The sequence below is a fragment of the Thamnophis sirtalis genome, unplaced genomic scaffold, assembly GCF_051295495.1.
Source record: "Thamnophis sirtalis isolate CommonGarterSnake01/CBP01778 unplaced genomic scaffold, rThaSir2_p1.2 scaffold_1, whole genome shotgun sequence".
Taxonomy (NCBI): Eukaryota; Metazoa; Chordata; class Lepidosauria; order Squamata; family Natricidae; genus Thamnophis; species Thamnophis sirtalis.
Window position 1 is genome coordinate 69,309,686 of NW_028261381.1, and position 27,007 is coordinate 69,336,692.

The window sequence follows — 27,007 nt, forward strand, 5'->3', positions numbered from 1 at the left end:
GGATTTCTACTGGCTATACAGACATCCTTATCTTGCAGTTGCTCAATACCTAAACTCAGATCAAATCTTTATTTCAGGGATTATGTATACTTTAGGGCTTTGCAGTTCTTCTGTATTTATTCTAACGGAGTGATCGCATTGCAACAGGCTCCAAGGTTTACTTTGGAAACCTAGAAAAAAAAACTTTTCATAACAACTGATTGAAAATTGTAGATCAAAGCTGGATCTCAGCTAATGGGACTTGAAAGAAATGTTTTTCTAAAATTTAAGAGAAAATGCTGAAGGATCCAGGAAAATTTGCTGTAGTCCAAATACAATTAAAACAGCCTGGTGACAGAATTTTACATGTTGAACGTTTTTCAGTAGGTCAACCTAAAATTTTATACACAGTTTCAGCAGCAAGGTAGAGGGAAAGATACAACAATGAATGAAGTATCTGTTAAATCAAAACCAATGGCTCATCAACCCAACCAACCTTGAGTTCTCACTAGAGACACAAATGATCAGGCTCAAATTATCCTATTTTGGACACATTATGCAAAGACCTAGCTCTCTGGAAAAGAAAGGAAAGAGAAGAAGATAACCAACATCAAGTTGGATGGACTCAATTTCATTAGCAATAAATGCATCCCTGGAAGACCTAAAAGTCTTTTTTAGGAATCATGGAGAAAAATCTATATGTTCCCTAGAAATTTAAACAATTTGATGGCATATAATCAATCATCAATGTTTCTAAATCTCAATGCACAATGAATCTTCTCAAAGCTTCCTTTTCTATAAATCTGCTTTTTGGCACCAGCAGATGGGTGGTTCAAAGGCAATAAACCAACAATAGTTTGGTACTGGTAAAGAATTGAGAGAACTCACTGCTCTGTCTTGAGAATGAAAATCTGACATCAGGACTTCCACAGTACCACTATCCCTGGGAATAAGTCATTCTGTCTGCATTGGGAGACCTTAAACGTTTGAAGTATAATTAAATAAACACCTCCCTGAATAAGAGACATTTATGGGCAATGGTTACTGAGTATCTTACTCCCATTTTCCTACCTGTCTTTCACTGGAAGGTAACAAATGGGATGTTTATAAAGGAAAAGAGAGCAGAAAAGAGGGAAGTCTGGAAACAAGTGAGGTTTATCAGGAAAGCTTTTCTAATAGGTTAATAATCAGCTCTTATAGAAAACCCCTAATAAAATAACCAAGTTTGTCCCAGACACCTCTTTAAAAAATATCAAAAAGTGAGTTTTCTCAAAGTGTGTTTTCTAATTATTACTGTTTTATTTCACATAATTACTTATTTCCACATGGAAGTTGTCTGGTTTCTCTGGATGTCTCCTGTGAGCCATTTCCCTGCTGAAGTGAAAATATTTCCATTTTTTTGCTTAGAAGCACCATCTTTCCAATAATTCCATATGGGTTTTCTTATCTCTTCTTTGATAATTATGTTAGGATTTAATTTCTGTTTTGTTATCTTCTTTAAAATCCCTACCCAATCAAGAAAATATGCCCATATTGTTTCCCAGGAAAGTGACTAACGTTCTTCTGAGGGAAGATTTGTCTCTTAATAAATTTCTGTAGGCCAAATATTTTTCTCGGTCATCTCAGCAAGCAGATAGAAATCTATAATAGGATCTCCCATTTTGTGTTGTCTCAGGACTTTTCCTGATTTGGACTTAGATACAGCAAAAACTTGCTCTGGCATCATCTTCCTTCTGCCAGTCTGCTTGTTCTGCAGCCCAAGGATGAAGCAGCTACCATACCAAAGTTAAAGTAGTGTTTTCCCCTTTGTTTCAGCACAACTGAGGGCAGCATCAAAATATATTTTAAAAAACCCCCGGCTTTGTCAGCAGTACATTGAAAGGAGGCTTTGTGGCTGCTGTGATGGAAAGGGGACAGGAAATGGCCTTGAAGGGCAGGAGGAAGAGCTGCTGCCAAGGTCAGAGAGGCGAGGCTTGAACAAGCAGCAAACTTACAAAATTCTCTCGGACAAGCCTCTCCCTGATTCACATGACAATAAAGAGAGAGGGAGAAGCACATTCTAACTTGTAAGAGTCTGTGATTATGTTCCAATAAAAATAGTCTATTGTAGCATTAGTTCTGATCTGCCTAATAGTACTGAAAGATGTCTGGAACATGAAGCAAAAGAGGCAATGGGGTTAAAGAAGGATCACCTATGGGAGTTTCATGTCAGTATAGTTTTCCACCTATTCAAATGTAGGCAATTAGCACAATCATGAAAAGAGGCAATTAGCAATTGCAACAGTAGTAATCCAGATTAAATCCATTGCGTCTTAATTATGTTCAAATAATAGATAACTTATAACTCATTTAAGTTTATTTACTGGTATAACTTTTTAAAGAAAATAAAGAGCAATAGAATGCAATTTATTGCAAATTAATGGAGAAAGAACTATATGTGTAGACACATGAGTTTATCAGAAATATACATGCTTGACTTCTATTACAAATGAAAAAAAATCAAAATGCTGATTTGTTGACTTTTTGCTAATTATGATTATTTTTGAAAAAAAAATGATAGTCTATTCCTTGCTCTGCAAAACATGTACAATGAGAATGTACATTAACAAAGTTAGATGCAATGTTTTAAACTTCCACTGATTTCAGGGAGAAATAGAAGCATTTAGTTTTTCTTTTGAGCAGCTCCAAATCTGAGAAATCTTGCTTTTTCATGAAAGTTTGCAGTAATTTGAGACGTGAGAAGTAAATAGTAACGTTGAATTATATCACAGTCAAACATACCTATGAAAAAGTGAACTGAATTTGTACAACTTTTTCTTTTTTTAAGCTACTGAGGTTGTTATTCCACCAAAGTTTCCTACTTCTCTCTCATTCTCAACTTTACTTTTCCCTTGCATGAAGCTTTCCCAGAATGGTGATTTTTTTAAAAAAGGATACTTTCAAAGTGGGGAGATTTCAATGAATTGAAAGATTCTGAAATAGAAACTGAAATGGAAACTAGAGGATTTTGAAATAGTTCCAAGTGACTATAATTCTGACCTCTCAAGTGTGGCAAGTATGGCATTTGCACACTTGAAGATATATTCCTTGAAAATTTATTTTATTTTAGGCAGTCCACACCTTACAAACAAAATTGGGAGTAAATCTTGATCATTGAGTGAAACAGTAGTTAGGGCACAACATAGGGGGGAAAACTCATCATAACTAGATTCAGCAATCCATATGGATTTGAAAGACAAAGGAGCTCTTTTGAAGAAAGCAAAGTTCAAATTTGAACAGAGATGACCGCTGGTTTGAAAGTGGGGGTCAAAGAGTACACATATGTCAAAACTGAACATCCTTCTCTCAAAAGAGTGGGAGGGATATGACATCATCTATCTCCAATCTATAACACAGTCCTTTCAACAGTTCCAATAAGGCTCCATGCCCATTTGTACCACTCACGTGTCCCTGATGAGACAGATAAACCTCCAGGTGGCCCTTAATCAGATGTGGTATGCAGCAGGTTCTGAGCAGTTCTGGAAAACCGGTAGCAGAAATTTTGAGTACTTTGGAGAACTGGTAAATACCTCTGACTGGCCCCACCCCCATCTATTATCTGCCTCCTGAGTCCCAGCTGATGGGGAGGAAATGGGGATTTTGCAGTAACCTTCCCCTGGAGTGGGGAAGCTGGGACTTGGGAGGCAGAGAATAGATGGGGTCAGGGCCAGTCAGAGGTGGTATTTACGAGTTCTCCGAACTACTCAAAATTTCTGCTACCGGTTCTCCAGAACTGCTCAGAACCTGCTGAATACCACCTCTGTCACCCTCCCAGTCCAAGAAGAAGCCCCTAGAATGAAGAAAAGGACAGAAATATAAACATGCATGGTCATCTTGGTGATGTTATTTGTTTGGTGGTGCAAGATACCTTTTCATTTCTCTTATTTTTAATGAATGTGGAAGAATTAGTAGATTTATCCCAGTATTGGAAGCCCTGGGGGAGAGAAACATCAAGTAAATTTGAAAACAAAATAGAAGAAATATGGATTGATTTCTTAGGTGCTTTTTGTATCTGCTGATGCAATTTAATCTCATATCATAATCCAGAATCCACTGCAATAGCTATTAAGTTTATTTTCGCAACCATTGCAAAACAGAGGTCAAAAGTAAAAAGCAGAAACAAAGGATTCAATGAAAAGTATTAAGAAACTTACTTTCTTTATGATACATCCAAGAAGCAGGAAAAGGGGAGGTGTTGCTTGCAATGCTAATACTCATTAGGAAACATGCCAAAAGTTGAGCTGAGGCCAAAAGGCTCTCCAGCATTCTGTTTCATTCACAAATTACTCTAGGTTTCCTATGCCTGAAGCCTCTCAAGGTCAGATCTATCTTGTCTCTTCACCCTTCTTCCCTTGTTGAAGGCAGATTTTAGGATTTTGTGTTTTCTGTTCAAGATGATATGCTTTGAATCAGATTTCACCCGCAACCTTCAAGGAACTGAAAAAAACAGAAAGTAAGTTTCTCTTCATTGCCATGAGAGTTAAGTCCTATTTAGAAAAATCCTGCCTCTGATTCAAGCAAAGAAGTGAATTCAAGTGCAGTAAATTGAGGACAGAAAGAATAGCACAAAAATCTCTCAGTGAGTGATTCTTACCCTTTTAGGTATTTGACATGTCTTGACTGGTAGTGGAAATTTTGAATAGTTCAGAGAAACAGAAAATACAACCTCTGGCTGACCCCAGAGTGAGGTGGGAATGGAGATTTTGAAATATCTTTCCCCTGCCATGCCCACCAAGCCATGCCCACAGAACTGGTAGTAAAAGAAATGAATTTCACCACTGCTTTATATGGACTTATATGAACTCTATATAAAGTAGTACTTTATCTAAGCACCCAAATTTCATAGTCATGATGATAGGGAGACAGCAGTCTGCCTATCTTTAGGAGGCCATCTGGGTGTGTAATTTTCATGCAAGCAATATAGAAACAGTTTGCCATTGCCTGTTTGATGTTAACTGATAACTAATTATTTAATACTAACTAATTTTATAAAAGATGCATGTGATAGAACACATGCTTAATGACTAGCATCTCTCTCTTTCTACTATTAGGCTTATTTTTATTCTTAAAGGATCTACAACCAAAATCTTCCTTCTCATTAGCAGTTTAATACTTTGCACACCAGATCTCTTTTGTTCAGTTGACATATTCACATGTATGTAAGTATGTCTATATAATTGCATGTTCTCCTTTCCCCGACTCTTGAGAGCAAAGCCATGCAGATCCTTCATTTGATTTCATTCATTTGATCTGTTTGGCTAACCTTTGTATCTTGAATGTTTCCTAGATCCCCAACTCCTCTTCTGGCCTGATAGTCTGATACTTACTACACAATGTCAGCAAAGCCAGCAAAGAGAGGTTTTGACTGATATTCAATACCATGTTTAGCACACATGGATTTCACCAAAGGAGCCACCTTCCAAAGGTTGTGCCAAGGCATCGTAGGGAAGAGACTATAGGGAGAAAGGAAGGCAAAGAACTTGTGATACTTAACTATCTTTTTGCCTTATTCAAACTATGAAGCAGTTTCTTACTGATAGCTTAAAATCTCATTGCCCTAAATCAATACTCACTGGTGCTCAATTTGAAAATTCAGGTGCCCCATTACGCAGTCATTGAAAAAAGATTGATTCACATTGCACATTGACTGAAGCTGGGAGAAGAGAGAAAGACAGGTTTTAGTCCAGACATACCATGAATGAAGGAAGATCAAGCAAATGTCCACAATGCATATTTATATTTGTCCATGATTTATATTTATATTCATGTTGGTTGGTTTGTATGTAATGGTATATAACTTGTATTTCTAGACAAATAGCAATAGCAATAGCAATAACAATAGCAGTTAGACTTATATACCACTTCATAGGGCTTTCAGCCCTCTCTAAGCGGTTTACAGAGTCAGCACATTGCCCCCACAATCTGGGTCCTCATTTCACCCAACTTGGAAGGATGGAAGGCTGAGTCAACCTTGAGCCAGTGAGATTTGAACCACCGAACTGCAGAGAGCAGTCAGCTGAAGTGGCCTGCAGTACTGCACTCTAACCACTGCACCACCTCGGCTCATATATATTGATATATATATTGAATATTGGAAATCTTAAATTATATTACCCTAATAGTAGAGTTTAAATACTCATTTGTTATCAAATCTGATAGTCACCAGAGTACAGTTTTGAAAATATGGAGAATTAAAATATAATTCTAGTAATATATTTATTTTTCATTTTGTGAAACATTTCTTTTCTACAGTTACTTTCAAATCTTTCCCCTTACTTATTCCAGACTGAACCAAGTTGTCTGGTCTAATTTGAACTTTTTTTTAAAAAAAAAAATGTCCTGGGACAGTTGACATCATGGTGAGAACGGCTGGAAAACGTGACCCGTCAAAACCGCGGTCCACTAAAGCGCGCCCGATTAAAGTGCGTACCTGACATCATTAGCAGCACGACAAATACGACCGCAGAGAAAAAAGGGTGCTTTAAAAAGCACTTTTAAAGCAAGCCGATTCACATAAAGGTAAGGGTTTAGGGTTAGGGTTAGGGTTAGGTTAAGGGTTAGGGTTAGGTTTAGGGTTACGTTAAGCGTTAGGGTTAGGTTTAGGGTTAGGTTAAGGGTTAACGTTAGGTTTAGCATTAGGTTAAGGGTTAGGCTTAGGGTTAGGTTTAGGGTTAGGTTTGGGGGGGTTAGGTTTAGATTTACGCGTTAATTTTAAGTTTACCGCTCACAGCGTGCTGTTTTCGTCGCGCTGTGATGATGTCACATACGTGCTTTCGTCAAGCGCGCTTTAGTGTACCGCGGTTTTGTGGTGGAACCCCGGAAAATAGTGAGGCTCTGCTGAGCCCCATGAAATCCAACCAGTAAATTCTGGAGGGACAGTGAAGGAAGGAAAGGCGCTTTGCTGACCATGAGGAACTTACAATTTCCTCATTAGGTGCAAAGCAAGCTCTCCTGAACGACAGTAGGAACAACTGCCATTTTTGGGCAGTCACGGAGGTGGGGCAACGGGACAGTAAAATTTGTGCAGGAGTGATATTAAAGAAGAACAGTGTGGTGGCTGTGTGAGAAATTTGTGGGTTTTTTTAAACTTCTGTCAGAAATGCCCCTTTCTAGAAAAAATTGATCAACAATGGGGCTGCAAAAGAAGGTGGTGGTTTTGTCAAGCCTCCACCTCCTGAAACAGTAGCCAATAAGGACAGAGCTGAAAGAGATCCAAAATAAGATATATTAACTGTTTGATTATTTGGATACTATAAATGCTAAAAGAAGAAAAGCAGAGTGGCCATCTAAGGATTTAATAAACTCTTATTTGGATTAAAATTTGGTTCCAGAACTTTAAAAGAATATGGTGTAAACAAAGGAAACTAAGAGAAGTAGAAGAGAAACAGTGCAACAGCGACATCTTCTGGCCAGAGCAAAACCCAGAGGGGAAAGTGTGAGAAAGTAGAGGGAAGAAAGTGTGGATTAGAAATTAATCCTGAACAGTGTATTAGAAACAGTGTTGCAAGACTATCACTAGATAAATTGCCTGCACCTGGAATTTGTTGACAAAGAAAAAGAGTGGAAATAGTGTAAGCTGTAAACACTGTAGCTCTTTGATTGGATACAGGCACTTCTGGCTGTATAATTGAGCAACTGGAATTGGGGAATAATAGAGGTTGCTTAAAAGGTAAAAGAAGAATTCTACATCTCAGCTTTTAACATCTTTCCCTGTCAATCTTCCTAATGCCATGACCCTTTAATACAGTTCCTCATGTTGTGGTGACCCCCAACCATAAAATTAATTTCGTTGCTACTATGTAACTGTAATTTTGCTACTGTTATGAACCGTAATGTAAATATCTGATATGCAGGATGTATTTTTATTGCTATAAATTGAACATAATTAAAGCATAGTGATTAATCACAAAAACAATATGTAATTATATATTGTGAAATATTTATTTCTAATTACAAATGAATGAAATTTTGTCTTGAAGCATTAAACCCTCAAAGAGCCATTTGGATCCATTTCCCACAGAAAAGAAAACACCGGGAGCCACAAAACCTGGGTCGGTGTGGCCAACTTAACATCACTCCCACCCAGTCACATGACATCCCCCCCCCCAGGCAAGCCTACCCAGGTTTCATGGCTCAATGTTTTCTGTGGGAATAGGGTCTCTCTTTAATGAGGAGATAACAAAAGAAAGGGAAAAGCCAATAAAAAAAAATGAAGAAGGGAAAAAAGAAAGAGGAGATGATAATAAAAATAATAGTGGTGGATGAAATGAAATGGGGGGGGGTGTATTAGGAAAGTTGGATGATATGATTGAAAGGAAGAAAGGGGCTGGGATAGAAAGCTTAGAAGTTAAGCAGCGGAAAGATGGAAGGCAGGGCTTAGTGTGAAGACGGACTTTCAGGCTGCTCCTGAATGTCCATCTAAACCAGATCATCTGGATGGTTCTTTTTGGACCCAAGCTGTCCCAAAGAGATAGTGAAAGGTAGGGTGAAATCCAGTGGTACCAAAGACACCCGCAAAGTCTCTGGTGAACCAGGAAAAAACCCCTTTGCCAGCGATTTCCAAATTAGCCAAATGGTTACTGAAACTGCTGACAGCCCTGAATAGACTGGATAAGAAGCATGTCGTGCTGGTGAGAGTTTTAAAACCTTTTTTTATTGGAAAGAGAACACTTTAAATTTGGAAATTCAGTTTAAAATAAGGCTGACTAGTGAGAAAAGCGGCAGGTATAAGTTTTGCCATTTGAAGGATTTTTCTTTTTTTTTTCTTTTTATGTCTGGAAACAGGGCTGGACTTTCCTGCAATTCAAATTGGCTTTCTGTGTTTTTCTTTTTACCACTGACATTCTTAACTCTGGACCTTGTGGGGACATTGAATTTAAATTTAAAGTGCTTTGAAGATCTGTTTTTTAGCTCTTAGGCTGCTTTTTAGTAACTCTTGTTATTTTCTCTTTTTTTCTAAACAAAGTTATGGAAGCCTTAATACTGAGTTGATACAAGTTAACAAGTCAATATAAGCTAACACTGCCATCTAGCAGACTTGAAATATTGTTACCAAAATTTCCCCTGTAATCTATTTGACTAAAAAAAGTAGGCTTTATTTATACAGCTGCAGCTTTTTATTATCTGGAACTCTGCCTTAGACTAAATAACAAAGCAGCAAAGGAAGCTGAGAATGACCTTGGAAAGACTTTGATCTTAGGGGGGGGGGGAAGACTGAACTTATTTGTTTTAGCTTGGTGGCAGTTTTTTATGTTATTTTCATATTATTCTGCTGGGGAGATATTGACCTTTTTCTTTTTTTTCTCCTTTTGATTTTTTGACTTCTTACCTTCTTTTTCTTTTTTTGTGGCTTGAAGTATCCTTGTTTTTTTTCTTACTCTATGTTCTCTTTTTGCATTTTTTTTTCTTTTTGAAGACATTGGGACATCAATGGATGGCTCACCTTAAATTTTGAGCAAATTAGACTGAAGAGTTTTTGTTTTGTTTCTTCTTTCCCTCTCTTTCTCTCTTCTCTTTCTTTCTTTTTCATCCCCTTTCTTAAGTCAGATTTTCGCTCTCCCCCCTTCTTTTTCTCTTGTGCCCTTTTCTCATTGTACTTATAACCTTACACCTTCAAAAATTTGTTGAGCATGAGTAGAAAAGTAACTCCTGTTGCCTCTACAACAACAATCCCTGCCTCCTCACCGGCGGGAGGTCAGAGGTCAATACAGTTAATGCTTCAGCAAGAAAAAGAGAAAGGAGCAAACTTTGAGACAATCATGCAAGCGATAAAGAAAATGCAAGTAGGACTTGATAGTAGGGATGACAAGTTAGATAACCTTGTAAAGAAGTTTGACAGTATGGAAAAAAGAATGGAAACAATAGAACAACAAAACCAAAGTATAGTACAAAAAGTTGATAAAATGGAAGGAAAAATGGAAAGTATGCACAACTGGATGATGAAATATGAAGACAGGATTCAAAAAATTGAAGGTAAAATCCAAGAAGGAGAGAAAAAAACTGAGAACTTAGATAGTAGACTGAACGATGTGGAAAGGGAGGGTAGTGGAATATAAGATGGGAGATGGATAGGTCTGAATTTTTCTTAAGATTTCAAAACATAGAAGAAGAAAAAGGAGAGAACTTAGTACAGATAATATCCAAAATCCTGATAAACGTATTAGAGATATCCCAAGAGAAGATGATAGATACCATAGACGAAGTCTTCCAAGATATGTCTTCCAAGAGATGATAGATACCATAGATGAAGTCTTCCAAGATATGCAATGAGAAATGCTCTTCCAAGGGAAGTGCATGTAAGATTTACTAAGAAAACAACCAAATTACAAATTTTACAGAAAATGAGACATAGAAAATTAGAATACAAAGGCAAGGAGATCGCAGTTCTCAAACAAATTCCGAGAGAGGTAAGAGAGAGGAGAAGAGAATACCAATTTCTGACCAAAGTTCTGATGAAAAAAGGTGTCAATTACAGATGGCTCATACTGGAAGGTCTACTATGTACATGGCAAGGACAAAGACACAGGATAGATACAATTGATAAGGCAGAAGCTTTTTATGCAAAATATTTTAGAGAAATGGCTTAGAAAACTGGGAAAGATGACTCTGTAGCACAACTATTGGAGTCACCTACAACTGGGACTGAAAAAGTAGAAGGAGCTGTAGGTGGAATTGAGAAAGAAGAAGGTGCGGTGGCGGGGTGTAAGCTGCAGAGAGAAATGAGAACCCAAATCTACTAGAGTTATAAATCCTGTATATAAAGTATAAACATGGAGGAAAGAAAAATGATTACAATTAATATTAATGGACTTAATTCAGCAACTAAAAGAAAGAAAACATTTCATAAATTAAACTTGACATAATTTGCCTACAAGAAGTACATATCCAAAAGGGATATGAACATCTACTAATTCAACCAAAGCTTGAGAAAATGTTTTCAACATTGGCGAACTGCAAGAAAAGAGGAGTGATCTTCTATATTAAAGACAATATTCCAGCAAAACTAATTTATGCAGCTGAAGAGGGAAGAATTTTAATGGTGGAAATTATGGATATAAAAAAACACTTCTAATTGGAATTTATTCCCCCAATGAAAAACAAGATGAATTTTATAAAAAATTACATAAAAGAATCTTGGACTTAGACTATGTTGATATTTGTATGATGGGAGACTTTAATGGCATTGTGAACCAAAATATGGACTATAAAACACAAAACAAAAAGGCTAACTAGAAAATTGCTATTGAAATCCTTCTTTAGGATGATAGATGAAATAAATCTAAAAGATATATGTTGAGAAAGAAATGCCCAAAAAGAACAATACACTTTTTATTCAAATAGACATTCATCATTTTCTAGAATAGATATGATATGGGCTTCAGCAGAATTGATCTGCAATGTACAAGAAATTGAGATTGGAGCAAGCACTTGGGCGGACCACAACTCAATCTCAATTAAATGGAAAGACCAAAGGGCAAGATCTAGATGGACATTAAATAATACCATATTGAAAGAAAAAGACTTTGTACAAAAATGGAAAAAGAGCTAGTCCTTTTCTTTAAAGAAAATAGGAAATAAGATACATCTATGCAGAATCTTTGGGATACAATGAAGGCTGTTACTAGAGGTCTGATAATAGACTATACAAGGAAGAGAAACTTAAAGAAAAGACAAATCATAAAGCTTTTGATAATGATTACAAAATACTTGAAAGAGAATTACAGAGATCCCACAAAAAAAGATGTCAAGATAAAAATGGATATAATTAAACATAAAATGGACCTACTGGAAAAGGAAGAACTGGCACAAAAAATTGGAGGTGCTAAACAGAACTATTTTGAAAATGCAAATAAACCAGGCAGGTGGTTGGCATATAAGATGAAAAGAGAGAGAGAGAAACAAAGAAAATATTCCAATTAAGAGATGAACAAGGACAAATTCAGTATAGAAATACTGAGGGGAAAAAATTATACAAGATTACTATGCTAAGCTCTATGAACAAGAGAAGGTGGAGGAGGGAGGAGTCAAAAAGTACTTACAGGATGCCAATCTCCCCCAGATATCAGATGAAACTAGAACAATGCTAGAAAGTAAAATAACAATGATGGAGCTAACAGATGCACTTAAAAAACAAAATAATGGAAAAGCCCCAGGACCGGATGGACTACCTGTGGAATTCTACAGAATATTTGAAGAAATTTTTATTCTCCCACTCTTACAAGTCATGAATGAAGTGATGTCTGAGAGTAGAATACCGAAGTCATGGTCAGAAGCATATATTATATTGCTACCCAAGGAAGAGACCGATTTAACACAAACTAAGAACTATGGACCAATTTTTTTTATTAAATTCAGATTATAAGCTATTTGCATCTATACTAGCAGAGAGACTTAAAAAATATTTAAATAGCTTCATCCACTCAGATCAAAATGGCTTTTTACCTAAGAGACAAATTAAAGACAATATGAGAATGATTTTGAATACTTTGGAATATTATGAGGCCCACCCCGAAAAACAAATGGCTTTGATGTTTCTTGATGCACAGAAGGCCTTTGACAATGTGAATTGGCAATGTATGTTTTGACAACTGGAGCAGATGAACTTTGGTAAGAAATTTACTCAAACCATACAAATGATATATCAGAAACAAACAGCAAAGATAATGGTAAATGGAGAATTAACAGATCCTAGTGAAATAAAGAGAGGTAGGAGACAAGGTTGCCCATTATCACCATTACTCTTTGTCTTAACATTAGAAGTCTTAAATAGAAAGATCAGAGAAGAAGAAGAAATAAGAGGAATGAAAATTAAGAAAGAAGAATATAAGCTACAAGCGTTTGCAGATGACTTAGTTTTTATTCTTGAAGATCCACTAGAAACAGCACCCAAACCTCTAGAAAGAATAGAGGAATATGGAAAAGTAGCAGGCTTGAAAATAAACAAAGGCAAAACAAAGATTATGACAAAGAATATGCCAGCAACACAAAAGGAAGAGTTGTCAGAAACTTTGCAGATTCAAATTACAAGCAAGGTTAAATATTTGGGGATATACCTATCACCTAGATGCAGTACTCTCAAGGAGGACAATTATACTAGATTAAAACAACAAATAGCGACTGATTTGATGAAATGGGAAAATTTACAACTATCAATGATGGGAAGAATTTCTACAATTAAAATGAACATTCTACCTAGAATTTTATACCTGTTCCAGACAATCCCAATCAGATTGGGTAAGGACTTTTTTCAAGACTTAAACAAAATAGTTTTGAAGTTTATTTGGCAAGGGAAAAAAGCTAGAATAAAACTTAAATTGTTACAAGATGCTAGAATTAGAGGAGGATTGGGCTTACCTGATTGGGAGTTATACTACCAAGCAACAAACTTGATGTGGATTAAGGAGTGGATTACACTAAAAAATTCTAGACTATTGAATGTAGAAGGTCATGATTTACTGTTGGGATGGCATACTTTTTATAAGGGAACTATAATAAGGGAACTAAAGCACATGGCTATTTTAGAAGACATTATATAAGGGAGGCTTTGTTATTAAACTGGGAAAAGGTTAAAAGATTACACTACTTAAAAATTCCAGTCTGGATATCAACGATTGAAGCATTTTCATATCCAATAATATATAAAAAGGAACAAACAGTTAGAAATGTTGAAATATTGAATGCAGAGGGTGAACTCAAATCTATCCATGAGTTGAAACAAGAAAAGATAGAAATGAATTGGTATTCATATGTACAGATAAAATCCAGATATAATGAAGATAGAAAATCCAAAGGTGTTTACAATAAAATGACTGAGTTAGGCAAAATTTTAACAGGTACGGATGAAAAAGTAATTTAAAAACTATACGAATATTTATTGGAGATTAAATTACAAGAATAACAAGTTAAAGAAACTATGATAGCTTGGGGGGAAAACTTTAGGTATGGGATTGATTTAGAGAAATGGCAGAAACTGTGGTCTCAAAACTATAAAATGACAATGTCTACTGCATATAGAGAAAAATTGTATAAGATGTTTTACAGGTGGCATCTACCCCCAACGAGAATTACAAGAATGTCCAAGAATAAATCAGAAAAGTGTTGGAAATGCCATCAGATACCAGGCTCATATTACCACATGTAGTGGACTTGCATTGAAGCTAAAAAATACTGGACTAAAATCCACATGTGGTTGGAGAAAATGACATACAAACAAATAGACTTTAAACCAGAGGTCTTTTTATTGGGAATCATACCAGAAATCTATAATAAAAACTTAAAATATCTGATTGTAAACGTGTTAACAGCAACCAGAATCGTATTTGCAAAAAGTTGGAAAAATGAAATAATACCAAAACAGGAAGAAGTTATTCAAAAAATAATGGACGGTGCTGAAATGAGTAAATTGACACTTGAAATTAGAGAACAAGAGGACGAACAATTTTATAAGATATGGGACTTGTTTTATCAGTGGTTGGGGGGAAAAACTTGGAAATGAAAAATGTTTTACTCATGTTTTAACTGAAGGAGTTAAATGATAGCACAATTATGCTGTGAAATAGATTAACAACGATACAATGAAAAACTGATACATCTATGAATTGAATACTTTAGAATTTTTTGCTTTAAAAAGAAGAAGGATAACAAAGATTTTATGTATATTTGATAGAGGATTGGTGATATAATGTATAACTTAAGAACATATTACAATGATATCTTGTTGTTGATAAATAATTTTAATAAGGGAATAATTAAAAATTGTATATATATGTAGCGACTATTTAGAATATTTTGTTGAAAAATGAAGGAATAAGATTTCTGTTTGAATGCATGAGGTACAAGGATAACAATGAACATAAACATACCTGATAGTTGATTGGTGGAACTATGCATAATTGAAAATAGTGATATATAAATATAAATGGTTGGTAAAAAAAAATTTTTTTTTTCTTTCACTTGGGGATTATATAAAGATATACTGTTATCAAATAGATAATCAAGAATGTAAGGGAACTATGATTTATTGGGGGAAAAATACTAATAGTAATTGAACATATACTGTACAATGATAGTGAGGTATTTAGTTATACTAGATGAAAAATCTGTAATGGTAAATGTTATTCGAGAATATGGATGTTAAAACACCTATAACCAAACGACATGCTGTATGTGATGGTGCTCTTTTTTTGTTGTTTTTTTGTTTTTGTTTTTTTATGTATGTGTTGTCTGTGTAATAAAAATAAAAATTTATAATAAAAAAAGAAGAAGTTAGGCAGCGGAAAAGGGTGGAGATGGCAGGAATAGTTAGACCAAACTTCCAAGAAGTAGATATAGATAAAATTAGAGATATAAGGGAGGAATATGGGAGGCAGGCCAAAAAAAAAAGCATAACAATTAAAGTAAGGTGGGTAATAGATAATGGTTAGATTATTTTTTTTCCTTCTCTTTATTGCTGTTTGGACTTGCCTTTCCTTTTCCTTTCTTTTCTTTAAGGCATAGCAATTATAAAGTTGAAGCAGGCAAGGAGGTGATGAAGGGATGATTTTCTTCTCCGTTGTTATTTTTGAGTTACTCTTCCCTATATCTCCCTCCTCTCTCTATTTTCTTTTGTTCTTTTTATTTCCTTTTTTTTGTTTTCTGACATAGGATATACTTAATCTTAGATGTTATTAACTGCTAGATAAGATAGACAGAAGTTAGAAAAGAAGAGATATTAAAAAATGAAGTATTAAAGAGAAGGGTTGTTAAAGTACATGATACCAAGTATTACTGTTATTGTATCACTATGTTATTAGAATATTACTATTATGTGGTAATAGTGTAGATAAATGTGACAACAAAGATGACTATAATGATTGTTTAAATGTGATTGCACCCAGACAACCAACTGTTTAATAAATATTGGATTGAATGTAATATAAATAAAATAAATAAAACTTGGGGGGAGAATATCCTGATCTGGATGAAAACCAGATGCTGGGAATGGAAAGTTTTCCTGCACTGGCCAGTTTCTCTTTCAGTTAGTACTATTATCTTAAAATGAGGCCAAAGAATATTTGTTCTACTCATCTCATTTCCACTTTTATAAAGTCCAAACAAAATCAAGGGCAATCATAATCTATAAGAAAAGGCATAGCATTTCTAAACATCCTTCAAACTTTTCTATCATAGGAAAAGCAAGGTAAAAGAAATAATAGGTTAAAATAACATCCAAAAAGTAATTCAGTTTTCACACGTGGAAGTGATAATTGATTATTATGGATCTGTGAATTATTGTCATATAATAAAATTATGCAGACAAGCTATCTGTCCTGTGTCTCCCTCCCACTGGATTCTTCAGGAAAGATTAACCCCTTCTACCATTAGAAGCACAGACTTAAAACTTGCCTAGCTTATGTATATATTGCTGACCATCAGATTTACAGTGCTATTTTTTTTACGTAACTCGGACAAACCCTTTAAGGTTTTTCGGGCATTTTATATCTTAAATGCACTTATGTGAATTAGTTGATAGCAATTTGGACTTTAAATTTGGTTAAAAACCCATAATATTAAAAAAACCAAAAATTAATTTTTTTGATAAATTTGAAGACAATTTTGCATGTTGTGGCAAATCATGATGTCTAGGAGTTTTTTTCAATATTTTATTTCTTTTCAGCACACCAATATACATGGAAATTAGATGAAAATAATCAAACAGCTTTTTAGTCGCAGACCTGTGCTTTGCTTGTCTGTCTGTCTGTCTGTCTGTCTGTCTGTCTGTCTGTCTGTCTGTCTGTCTGTCTGTCTGTCTGTCTGTCTGTCTATCTATCTATCTATCTATCTATCTATCTATCTATCTATCTATCTATCTATCTTTTATGGCTGTGTGTCTATGTTCCAGCATAACTCTGGAATGCCTTTAACTATTTCAACCAAACTTAATACACAGTGACTTTCTGTCTGGAAAGTCTGTGAGGGTAAGACACCACTACACCCCCTCTGTGTGTGTGGGTGTGTGTGTGTGGGTGTGTGTTTGTGTGTGTCTGCGTGTCTGTGTGTGTCTGTGTGTGTATTTCAGCATCACTCTGGAATCCCTGGGCTGCTGAAATGAAAAGGAATGAATTATATCTATAGTGTCAAGTCACTGTACTTTTGACAGTGGTAGTGTGCATTTTGGATTCAAGTTCTGTTAAGATACAGCTGTTGTGCCTTAAAATGGCATCTACTGTACAGCATAGTGCAGTTGCCATGGTAACAGCCTCACAGTATTGCATAAGGGGGCTCTCTCTGGTAAGGGATATTGGTTGTAAATAAATACCCAGTAAACGCCGGGTTATCAGCTAGTATTAAATAGATTTGAAAATCCGTTGGAATTTCTAAAATGGATTAAAAATATTATATCTACAATTAAAGTAAAATTTAATGACATTTTCTCCTACTTTTCCATAATTTAGAGAAACTAAACACGGATGTCCAGTTTCACCCTTGCTTCTTAAAATCTGCATTAATTAATACTTCAATCAATATTTAATAATCAGTGTAATTACTGATATTTAATCATTTTTGGTTTGTGTTATTAGACAACAGAGAAATATCTATGGAGTACTACATAACTCAGTTGAATACAAATGCCCACATTCTTTTGTTTATTTCCAAATCTCATACTGTTGCTTTAGTATTGATGCAAAATAATAGAATATTCTATTGTCCAAATCAGAATTGATACTAATAGGTAAAAATTGGGTTACCCATCCCTAAATATCAATTCCATATTTGCACTGAATCCATTAAATATTTGACATAAACGTATGGGGTGTATGTGTGTGTGTGTGTGTGTGTGTGTGTGTGTGTGTGTGTGTGTGTGTGTGTGTATGTATGTATGTATGTATCAGGGGTGGGTTTCTCGCCCCGTTCCAACCGGTTCGGTTGGAATGGGGCCGGCGGTGTCCTCGTGCACGTGCACAGTGCACGCATGCGTACTAGTGTCTGTGCGATGCTCCAGCTGCTCCTGGAGGATCATGCAGGTGCTGTATGCGTCCTGCGCATGCATGGAAGCGCAGAACTCATCAAAACCGGGTAAGAAGAGTGGGAGGGCGGGCGGGCCCTTCGCCGTTCCCAGAAATTACTGACTTCTGGGTTCGCTGACCAACCGGTTCGCGGGGACCGCCGCAAACCGGTTGAAACCCACCCCAGGTATGTATGTATGTATGTATGTATGTATGTATGTATGTATGTATGTATGTATGCATGTATGTACGTACATACACCAAAGAATACAACATGTAAAATAAAATTGTTGGAGGGGTATTTCTTCAAATATCAATAGATAGAGATCATTAAACCTTACTTTTTGGGGAATAGGTGAATGCTCTCAAAATTTATATAATTAAGAGTTACATTTATATTCTGAGAAAAATTCTAGTTTAAACATCAGGAAAATATTTTCAGAAAATAAATTCATTTTTTACAACATTTCTATGGAGTTCTTTGATTCTGAGAATATCTTTACAGGAAATCCAATTTCTAATTAATGAGGCAGGATTCGGTTTTTAGAATCTAGAACTATCATGCTTAACTATAGTCAAGTATTAAATACTGAAAGCTAATAATTAGAGCAAATTTTCCAATATAGGCAACCTTGGAATATACATATAAAGCACTTTTGGTTGGATGGACAATATTAGGATCTAAATATACAAAACTCTGGTACCTCTGAAAACAATTACATTAGTTATAAACTTATGGAAAGGAATGTCTACTTTTAAAACACTGTTTTTTCCATGCCATATTGACCCCCATGGTCCACACTAAATTGGCACTGGACAAGACTTAATGGACTTCAAGAACAGCTGGAGTTGGATTGCTTATGGGAACATAACTTCACAATGTTTCCCCTCTTGACTCTGCCTCCCCCAACTCTGCCTCTCTTTCTCATATAGAAACATTCTTCAGTCTTTTTTTAAAAAGTAGTCACAATAGCACACAACCTGCTTTTTCTAGTTCAATTTGATTTGAATGTTTTCTATTTTACTTCAGTATGACTGCTCTATAGGCTCTTGGTTGGACAACTAAGAGACTGTGCTACTCTTTTTTCATTCTTATTATTGCTGCCTTAAAACAGTACAAGAGGAATATTTCAAAATTTATATCAGAATTCTATAGAACTCTTTCAGTCCACGTATTCATCCAAACTTTGCAGTGTTGATCAGAGGTGGCATTCTGCCAGTCTGACCCAGTTTGGGCAAAGGAGGCCACCTGCCTAGACGTCATCACAGAAGCTCTGCGCATGAACAGAAGGTTCTGCACATATGCAGATGTGCCGTGCGCAAGCGCACACTCCCAGTTCTAAACCAGTAGCAGAGGTAAGAGGATTTCATGCCTGGGGTTGATACCCTCAAAGGTATCTGCTATGTTATTTTCATTTTATTCTGCACCCCGATTGAAACAGTAATAGGCATTTTGATTCTTTCCCATTCGAGTCAAAAACACAACTTTCTTGAATTTATCTAACATGATCTTGATCTCAAATCTCCTATGTGAACCAAGTTTTGCCACCTTTGGATCTTAAATTGGGATTGGCTTTTGGTTAATTTGCGCATTCATTTTGTTCATTATAAGTGAAATTCTAATCTTGGTCTGCATTTAATAATGACAGACAAACAAATGGTATGATTAAACATAAGAGAATTCTCGGTGTTCTTTGAGTGGGAATGTGAAAATGAGAATCCCATGTGACACCTCTGTTATAAATTACAGAACACATTTGATATTTACTCATGAAACTTTTTCATGCATATTTGCAATAATCCATATTCTTTCCCTCCAATTCCGTGGAACATTTTAAGAATAATAGACCTTACTTACCTTTAAATAGCACATTACAAATTCATGAAAAAGGTGGTTCCATTTTGGATGGACTGAAAGATGTCCCAAATCATGTTGTAGCCAACCTGCTTGAGACTAAAAGAAAAGGATGATTAGCCACAGAAGGAATACCTTTGTGTCACTCCTACAACTTGGGACACTAAAAATCAATGTCTATCTGTATTTAATAATCTTGGCAAAAAGCACTAATGGGGAAACAAAGAAGTGGGAGGGAGGGAGAGGGAGGGAGCAAGAGAGGGAGAGATATATATGATTTCATGGTATACCTTGGTATCGTTTGGTAATGTTTATTACCACTTTATTGAGTGTCCACAAGGCAGCAATTTATATATTCCTCCAATGCACATACTAATCTATGGTTGGAGAATTACTAGTATAAAAAAAACCACTGACTGTTGTGTTATTCAGTACTATTTTTATCTGTATATTTATTGTAAACTATTGGCACATAACATTCATTTATAGAATATATTTGTACTATATTTCAATTTCATTAATATTTACTTAAATGTAGTATTTTATTACCATTATAAAATATGTATTTAATATTATGAATAAATATTAATTATTATTTATGATTAAATATTTATGGAACTCAATGGGGCTCTATTTACCTACTTTAATCACTTTATACAGCTGCCCACTCAATAACTTTCAGCAGGTTACATCATTAGAAGCCTATTGGCCAGAAGTCCCTTCACAGGACATTCCCAAGCATGATCAATGGTGTTTCAGGGCTCTGCCCACCCCTGAAACCTGACTGAAAATGATCTCTCTGAGGCTGCATTACAATCACCTGCTTTTGAATCTTAAGAAGACAGGCTGGGATTAATTAGGCGGAGGCTGAGGAAGGCAGCCTGAAAGAACTGAGTTTACTTACCCAATCTGATAGGCAACTAAACTTTTAAAAATACCTTTGATCTTGTTTGGCAGAATGAGATGAGAAGTTATCTGATGGGACATAAAATGAGGTTGCTCTACATATGGAGGATGAAAAGGGTAAAACTGAATACATTCACTCTACATTGGACACTAGCTGGATATGTCTTGTTGAGACAACAGAAGCGTCATCATGGGGGGAGGGGTTATTTGGACTCCATTTGAATCTGTGGAAGCTAAAGAAGCAAACAAGGCTATCTCCATGTTACTCTCACTGTGGATTAGAGTCTTGCTTGCTTAGTGGAAGCAGACAGGGAGATGAGAGGAGGTCAAGTGTGAGTGATAGTGAAGATATCCTCCAGATATATTTGGGAAGGATCAAGTGTGGCTTCAAGGCAATGAGGTGAAAAGTGGAAGGGAATGAAATGGCAGATATTAAGTTCACTTCGTAATTTAAAGCCTGCTGAAAAAAAATGGACTTTTACTGTTTTTATAAATGCCAAGAGATTGGGGTGAAGTACAAGGATAATGCAGAAAGATTGAGGAGCATCTTATAAAATCTCTTCTGTTGACCTTTCTAGCAGATCAGTTTTAATGACAACAGTGATCTTTGAATACACCAAATGATAATTAAGGATTTGCAGTTGAACACCATAAGTCACTACCTCAATTTTCTGTCTCCAAACTTACATTTTTAGTGGGTTCAAAGCTGGGCTGATCAGATGCCAATTCCCCAATCAAAAGTGATTCCATGTGCTTCCTTACTAGGGTCTTGTCAAGGTGAAAGGCTGTAAAAGGATCCTAAAGGCAAAACATAAAGGAAAAAAAAGGAAAAAAATATTATAATTAAGAACCAATTTAAAGCCAACCTGGAAGAAACATGATTAGGCTGGTGGTTATATTTGATTCTTATCTTTATTCTCTCCCATTAAAAGCACGACAAACATAATTCCCAGGAGGTGCTTTGCCGAAGATATTGAAACGCACTATTTCAGAAATTCGCTCTGAAGAGTTATGATTAATTCTAAACAATAATTATTCAGAAAATGATTTTGGCTTCATGTAAAGTCTGGAGCAACAGATGACAAAGAAACTGCAGTGTTTTGCAGAAAATATCAAAGACAGAAAAATGTATAAACCACATAATTTAATTGTTTAATACTTTCTTTCTAGTTTTACTGCTTTATTTTGCAAAGAGAATTCCTGCATTTTAATTTATTTATAGGTGGAACATGCACAATTTGTTTAGTTCTGCATTAACTTTTATTTTATTTTAAATTTGAGAAAAATATATATACTTCTTTTTAAAGATATTAATAGTAAGTATAAACCTCAAGAATGTAAAATTTTCAAAAATACAATATGTAGACCAAGTAAACACATGGAAGAATCTCCTTAAGGCTTTGAAAAATAAAGGGGAAATACAAAAAACAAATCAAAATAATGATTTGGATAATGACTTTCCAGTGGATCTAAAAAAAGAGGTCTGCTAAAGACTAGCCTCTGTGATACAACAAGAAAGGTAAGATCTAAATGAATTAAAAAGCCAGAGTGTTCAAAGTAAAAGAAAGGAATAAAAAGTTATTCCATTTGATCAAGATTAAAATAAAATATATTTTTTATAAATCGCTGGTAACTCTTTATGGGCCTTTTGCTGACACCAGGACTGAAAAGTTGATCATCTATTGTTGTGCATATAGAAGGATGGGTTTTGGAAAAGATAGACATTTGTTTGTAATTTTATAGCAGGTAATAAGTTATCAAATTTCTTTTTACTTGGCATACTGAAGATTGGAAGTCACTTCTTTAAATAAAGTTCTTTTTATGTCTTCTACTTCTTTCCCTCTTGTTTTTCTATTTTTCTTTCCATTTTTTAATGTATGTCAATGAAGACTCAATCATCCAGGCTAAAGGTGTTTAAAGGTGGAGCTGGAATAACTCTTTCCACACTCAATACATTTGAATCATGACTCCCTAAATCTCAGATTAACATGGCAGATAAACAAAGTTTGTTCCAGGTCCATAATTCAACCTTTAATCACCTTTGGCCTGGATAATTAAACCTTTATTGACATATATATTGCAACTCATTTCAGGGGGAAATACCTGAAATTGGTGCGGCAATAGTTGATACATTCCAACCACTCTCTGACTCTGCCTAACTACCAGTAATTTTTACTCTGATTGATGAAGTTGCTTGGATGAGCAACTGAATATCTCAGATTAACAAAGTTTGGTCCAGTTGCCATGATTCAACCTTCACTTCCATTTTTTTTAATTCTTTCTCTTTTTTATTTTTCTGAGTTTAATTTGCATTTGATTTTACTAGTGTTCTGAAATATTTATCAAAAATATTTTAAAAATTAAAAAGTAAGTAAAACGTAACAGGAAGAAATAGGCTAATGTGCTTTGAAAGTGGATTATAGCGACTGAGGGCAGTCTTATTTTTTAAATGATGATAAAATTATTATTTTTTACTTCTGTTCATGAACAAGGCAGCACTTGAATTCACAATCTGCCAATATCTAGCCTGATGACTTAATCACTACACCAAACTGGCTCCATGACAATTTTTGTGATTAGTTACAAAGTAATGTCCGACACATTGCAACCCCATGGAAACATAACTTATATCTTATCTTTTTATTTTCTACACCTAGCTTGTTCTTGTGCGTGGGTGTTAGAGAGAGAGAGAGAGAGAGAGGGAGGGAGAGGGAGAGGGAGATGGAGAGAGAGCTCCAACTTGCAGTTCGTATTAACAGAGGCCAGATACTGGTTTTCCCAACTGACCGAAAAGGTGTATAAGTATGTGTATCTTCAAATAATCATTTGAAATAGATCCAGTTTCTCTCTTTGCAAAAGGGAAGACAGAGAGGATAGTACTGCATGACTGAACTACTGGCTCCTTGTTAAAGATGTGTGTGATTAATTAAAAACTTACAATTTGATTACTTAATTGCCACAATAGTGGGTTATGAATTAATAATTACACTTAAATATAGTTGGAAGGGTTTTCTTGTTCAGAGCTTCACTTATGTTTTTGGTAAAACTATAAAAACAAAACTTTGCAATGTTTTATCAAAATAATTCTAAGCAAAGCTAACCTATAGAGAATTGGTTTAAATTGTTTCTTTTTCTTTCTTTTTGTTCTAAAATCATAGAGCCCTGATGGCGAACCTATGGCGCACACACCACAGGTGGCACGCAGAGCCCTTTCTGCCAGAACACCAGCCGTCGCCCCAGACCAGCTCCATCGTGTATGCGAGTGCACCTCCTGCTGACCACCTGGTCTACAGGACTCTGCCATGCATGCAGGGGACACATGTGTGGATGCACAGTGGATGCACAGGGGGTGGAGTGTATGCATGGAGGGTGCTCGCATTGCATTTTGGGGCCTCGCACGGTGCCCTCGTGCCCTTTTTTGGCTTCCAGATTGGTGCAGGAGGCCTTCCAAGCCCAAAACAGGGCGCAGGAGAGATTCATGTGGTCCCCTGACCCGATGTTGGGCATGGAAGGCCTCCTGCACCAATCTGGAAGCCGAAACAGGGCATGAGGGCACTGTGTGAGGCCCAAAAATGTAATGGGAGCCAAAACAGGGTGCAGGAAGGGCGGGGCAGATACGCAGAGAGCATGGGAGCATGGGGGGTCACACATGCATACACAGGAGTGGGGGCACATGCAGGGGGGTCGTGCATACATTGAATTATGGGTGTGGGCATGCTGTCGCACATGCATGTGAGTGCTTTGGGCACATGATGACAAAAAGATTAGGCCTCACTGGCATAGCGTATATCAGGAATAATATGTCCTTGTGAATGTAAAAGAGAAAGAAAGAACCTCTGTGCTGATTTCATTGCACCATTTTGTGGGTAGGATTCCTGTTTTATTTCTCCCACTTCTATTTAAATTAACAATGGGATTTGTAAGATTTGGCTCAGTCCTTCAGAGTTGGGAAAATCATAGACTCATAACATAATGGATTTTAAAAGGGACCATGTAGGCCATCATGTCAAACCTCTCTTCTTATGTGTGATTCCTGCTTAATGGAAGGCTGCCTCATCTCTGCCTGAAGACATCCAGAAAGGAAGCCCACATATTTCCCTCAATCAGTGGTTCCATTCTCACACAACACTTGTTTCCTCCACATTAAGCCTGGTTACTCAGTCCCACTTACGACTTTTCTTCTCTAGGCTCAACAGTTCAGTTTAACAATTCCTTCAACAACCACCTCACTCTCTCTTTGTGGCTCCTGTTCCAACAGTTTTGGACCTTTCTTAAAGTGTAGCTCCACAAACTGAGCAAAGAGCAGAATAAATGGAATGCTTTGTAAATAATCGAGAAAGCCAAATACTAACAAAAAGAAAGTCAATATGTGCTTCATATGGTATAGAAAGACTTTTGAAAAGTGTTCAGAAAAATGGGAAGCCAGAATCTCATTGTCCTCATGAGAAACTTACATACAAGTCAGGAAGCCACAATACAGGCAGAACATGGCAAAACAGACTGACTCCAGGTTAGCAAAAGGGTACAAGGCTGTGTACTTGACCCTTATATTCAATTTATATGCTGAATATATATTAAGGGCAACTGGTTGTAACATTGGGGGAAGAAACATCAATAGCCTGTATTATGCTAATAGCCCTTCCTTGAAGCTGAATATACAGAAAATCTGCAAGTTTTAATGATAATAGTCAAGGAGCAGAGTGGAAAAATTGAATTAAAATTAAATATATAAAGAAGACCAAACTAATTATAATCACGCACAATGGGAGTGAAGAGACTGAAAATGACAAATAGAATCAACCCTGAACGGTAAAGGAACAAGCAATCAATAAATCTGACTAGCACTTAGTAGAGCTACCACAGAAGCCTTGGAGAAGATATTTAAATGCCGTGCCCATAGCTACAAATATTAGAATTGCGTAAACTATGGTATTCCCTGTGACACTTTACGGAAACGAAAGAAACTGGCCACCCGAATCCTCGCCTCGTCAGCTGCCCCGCGCCTTACCGTGGCATCCTGCCCTGCGTACGAGCTGACAGTCCGAGAGCCCCCCGGGTGCCTCTTGTAGAACCGGCTGATGTCATAGACTTTCCTGTCAATCACCAGCCAGCGCTCCCGTTATGGGTCTTCCTGGCCAGTGCGCAGCCCGATCTCTTCCCAGGTAAACCACCGCGAAGGGCCGGACTGATCGGCCGCGGGATCAGCCTCCCTCCTCCGCCTGATCCCGTTTTCTCCTTGCTCGGAAGCCATCTCACCACCCCGACTGAGGCTTCGGGGAACTTGGCGCTCTCCTTTTCAGCACCATCGGGTGGGCGGACAGGGCGAGTCCGAGCAAGGGAGTTTCCACCACCCCCTCGCGTTCGATTGGCCGACAAAGTTTCGACGACGCTGCTCTCCTGGGACAAACGCAGACTGAGAAACTCCCGAAAAAGCAACTCGGGCGAGCCTAAGATGTTCGGCTTTTCGAGTACGAAGGAGAAGCAGGCTCCCGATCGGTATGAGTCATTGTGTTTTGAAAAGTTGTCCTCCCCAGCTGATAGTGATAGGACGGAGACCAGCTGTGCCAGTAATTGTTTATTTTGGAGAACAAACTGAGCTGGGATTCAACGAGTCACTATTGATTCATCTCTGCCTTCTCTCCATCCTTGGAATATCACAGGATGAGGATTTCTACTGGCTATACAGAAAGGAGATTGGCATAATCTGAAACAGCTTTCAGTTGCTTAGACATTATAGTGGTTAAAACACACATCTTTCTGGCAGCTTGCGGGGGAAGAGAGGCTGGCAAAGGCTTATCACTAATGCACTACATTCTTATCTTGCAGTTGCTCAATACCGAAACTCAGATCACATTTGTTTCGGTCTTGGGAAATGTTTATTTCAGGGATTATGAATTCTTTAGGGCCTTGCAGCTCTTCTGTATTTATTCTAATGGAGTGATCGAATTGCAACAGGCTCCAAGATTTACTTTGGAAACCTAGAAAAAAACTTTTGAGAACAACTCAAAAGGGAGGGGTATATATTAGGCTAGACAAGAATTTAGTGGTAAACTAGAATTATTTTGACATACAAAAAATTGTACTTCGATGTCTTACTGATTGAGGAATGATGAAATGTTTGTCTTAAAAGAAATAAAACTTTTGAACACAGAAAAAAAAAGTTTGGTACTGGTAAAGAATTGAGAGAATTCACTGCTCTGTCTTGAGAATGAAAATCTGACATCAGGACTTCCACAGTACCACT

General features: G+C 36.5%; 1 pseudogene; it reads right to left on the bottom strand.

Moving 5' to 3' along the window:
* Positions 1-4,281: 4,281 nt before the first annotated feature.
* LOC148049528 (acyl-CoA (8-3)-desaturase-like) lies at positions 4,282-26,014 on the bottom strand (annotated as a pseudogene).
* Between the last annotated feature and the right edge of the window lie 993 nt (positions 26,015-27,007).